Consider the following 3,619-nt stretch of genomic DNA (forward strand, 5'->3'; position numbering starts at 1 on the left):
CAGAGGCCCCCCGTCACAGCTTTAGCAAAGAGATACCTGTGATTCTTGTCAAAGTGGATATAAATTGTATGATCATATTCAGCCAGACAGTGAGATGGAGATTTACAATGGTGAGATTTTTTTTTTTCAACGAATGGGGGGGCCAGGCCCCCCTGGCCCCCCCATTAACTCTGCCCATGCTAGGATCCCTATTGTAAGTGTTCCATTTATTATTTTACTTCTCCGCGGAAACAGTATGCACGTCAAAAAATTACCCATATTGGCCAGATGGTAGTCTCTTAAAACAGACTGTCTCATCTACATCTGGCGAATGCAGCTAAACAGTCTGTACGTTACACCCCCAGAACATGCACAAGGAAGTTGTGAAAAAACCTTCAGACTGGAAGGAAGTTTGACGGAATCCGACCAATCACGACACGTGTGTCCACGGAAAAAAATTCTGATTGGACTAATGAGTGGAAGACCCGCCTTAAAAAAATTCTGATTGGACTAATGAGCGGAAGACCCGCCTTTCTGCTTCCCATTCCGGTTGGCGCATGCTTCTCCCCCACGAATTACAGACGGTATGGCGGAAGCATTTGAAAATTGCGGAAGCCAACTCGTCTGTTCTAAGAGACTAGCCAGATGGTGACGCTATAACAGCCGACTGCCCGTATTGGCCCATAACGTCTGAACCGTGAGACCTAGAATCTAAATTCCACTTCTGCTGGATTCCCTGGATCAATAGACCCCTTATACAGCTGTCAACATTGGAGCTGCGCGCGCATCGTGTAGGCAAAAAGCCGTGAGCCCAGCATTGACAGACACAGAGAACTGTGTAAAAGCCCCGCTGTCAGGACTGCTCTGTGCCCATCTGCGACACACAGTTAGATTTTAGTTTTAAAATGCAGTTCTCGGCTTACTACCACAGCTTATCGCCTAGTGATAAGCAATGTTATGTATCGAAATTAATGTTGGTTAATGGGATATACAGACCCATACGCACTGGCGCTGTCAATTGGCCAAGCCTAGTGGCCAGCAATACATATCGTGCATTCCTTTATAACTGGGGATAGCGTAGATAATTATTCTGTAACTTGCAAAGATATATTGTTATGTTGATAATGCACACAACTCAATAATGACATTATGTAACGTTACTTGGTCGTTAACTAACCGAGCGATGTGGCTGAGCAGCCTACAGCTTCAGGCAGCTTACCTGATATGAAATGAGCACTACAAAGTCGGGCATTTTTAATGATGTCCTCGTTCCAATCAGTTCAACTCAATAATGACATTATTTAACATTACTTGGTTGTTAACTAACCGAGCAATGTGGCTGTTACTAGTAGCAGCCTACAGCTACAGCTTACCTGATATGAAATGAGCGAGCACTGCAAAGTCGGGCATTTTTAACGATTTCCTCTTTCGGCTTGCAACCAAAGACACCTACAGATAGCATTAAAAGCAGTATGAGTTGACGGGATTCGGTAAAACTTTAGTCCTTGCTTTGTTGATAGTGTAACAGACTGTTCAGTGTTGTGTTGTGTTCTATTGCGTGTGTGCGAGGCTGTGTATGTTCCCTCGAGTTGCCGTAGAACAGGATATGTGGGGAGAAGCTTGTTATAACGTTGCAGCCTGGCTCTATCGTTTATTATTTTATTAACCAAGTGTGAATAGGCGGACCCGAATACTCTGCTACAATAGCTTTCCGATTCTGGCATCGCACTGCACAACACGAAGACATGTCTTGCTCGAATAGTTTTCCAGCCACTGGAAAACTACTTGACAGGGCTGCGCGGAGTCTGTCTTTCTGCCGCTGCGTGATGTTAGTGTGTGTGACGTAGTCGTAGAAGGGGTCTATACGCATCTATCCATGTAGGCCACACCCATTTCCGTCTGACTAGATTTTCCGCCATCTTGGATTTTCTCAAAAACCTATTTTTGCGAACTCCTCCTAGGCCATTTGCCCGAATGAGCCCAAACTTTTTCTGCATCATCTCTGACTTCCCTGATCTAAAGTTGTAAAAATAATTTGGATACGTGAAACCGTTTTGAAATGATACATTTCTAAACTTTTGCGCGTTTGTTTTTGTTCTTGTCCTCACCTAAAAGTGTGTGGATCTCAGAAATCATAAGCCCCACATCACTCAAACCTTCCACATACGTTCAACATGTCAGCCACTACTCAGGAAAAAATTTACATTAATCCACCAGATGGTGGCGCTATAACAACCAATTCCATGTTTTGTGGTTCATAACATGGAGTCTCCTGGAGGGGAGACATGTCCAAACTCCATGACTTGTACACAGGAGTACCTCAAGGCTTAGTCCTCGGTCCTCCTCTGTTTGCAGTTTACACCATCTTCCTCAGTTCCATCATCCATTCCCATGGTTTCCATTACCACTCCTATGCTGACGACACCCAGCTCTTATATCCTTTCCACCTAACGACCCCACAGCCTCAACACGTATCTCTGCTTGCCTTGCTGACATCTCCGCTTGGATGAGTAAACGCCATCTCCAACTCAACCTCTCTAAGACAGAACTTATCATCATCCCAGCCAATCCCTCCATACACCAGCACCTCAACATCAACCTCGGACCAACTCAACTTGTACCCGTAAACTCTGCCAGAAACCTAGGTGTCATAATTGATGACCAACTCTCCCATAAAACCCATGTCGCCTCAATCGCTCGGTCATGCAGATTCACCCTCTACAATATCAGGAAGATTAGACCCTATTTGTCCGTTCACACCTGTCAACTTCTGGTTCAGGCACTGGTACTTCCCCGTATCGACTACTGTAATGCCCTTCTGGCAGGCCTTCCCGCATGTACTACATTCAAACCCCTCCAGTTGATCCAAAATGCGGCAGCTCGAATTGTTTTCAACCAACCCAAAAGAGCACATATCACACCCCTGCTCATTTCCCTCCACTGGCTCCCCGTGGCTGCCCGTATAAAATTTAAAGCCTTGTCACTCGCTTTCAAAACTGCAACAAATACAGCACCTGCCTACCTGAGCTCACTCATCAGGGGCGTTTCTAGGTCCTGAAGACATTGGGGGCTTTAGCCAGGTACCCCGACAGGGAGGGGGGGTAAGGGGGGAGGGGGCTCCCCCCTCCCCCTGAACCCCCCCAGTAACTCCTGTGAAGGTATTTTATTAAGGTACACGCTTCCTGTAAACCTAAATTCTGATGGTGCCGTTTTTGTATCATATGGTACTTTTATTTTGAAACTTAGAGCGGACGTAGTGATGTTATATCTACGCTACTTGACGTAAGGTGTGCTCACCGGCCGGTCGCAAAACACATGTCGCTCTTCAACCTACGGTTCTATCTAATCAAAAGCGCCTAGCTGGAATTGGGAACAACATATTGTTTGTTGTAATGGTTTAATGAAGCAGTGATGTGTGGTTTTGTTTAATGTAACTGTGAAGTGAAGGCATTGTTATTGTGACAGTCATGCTAACGTTAGCTTCTATAGACATTGGAGTGGATGGCTGTGGCTTCATGCTGATGCTAGCGTTGTAGGTTGTAGGTTGTATGGTTAATAATATTCTGTGTGAAGATATTTTCTGAGATAAATGGGCCTTGAGCATCAAGGCCCATTTATCTCAGAAAATATCTTCACAACT

Source organism: Poromitra crassiceps, assembly GCF_964638095.1.
Source record: "Poromitra crassiceps genome assembly, chromosome: 2".
NCBI classification, from domain to species: domain Eukaryota; kingdom Metazoa; phylum Chordata; class Actinopteri; order Beryciformes; family Melamphaidae; genus Poromitra; species Poromitra crassiceps.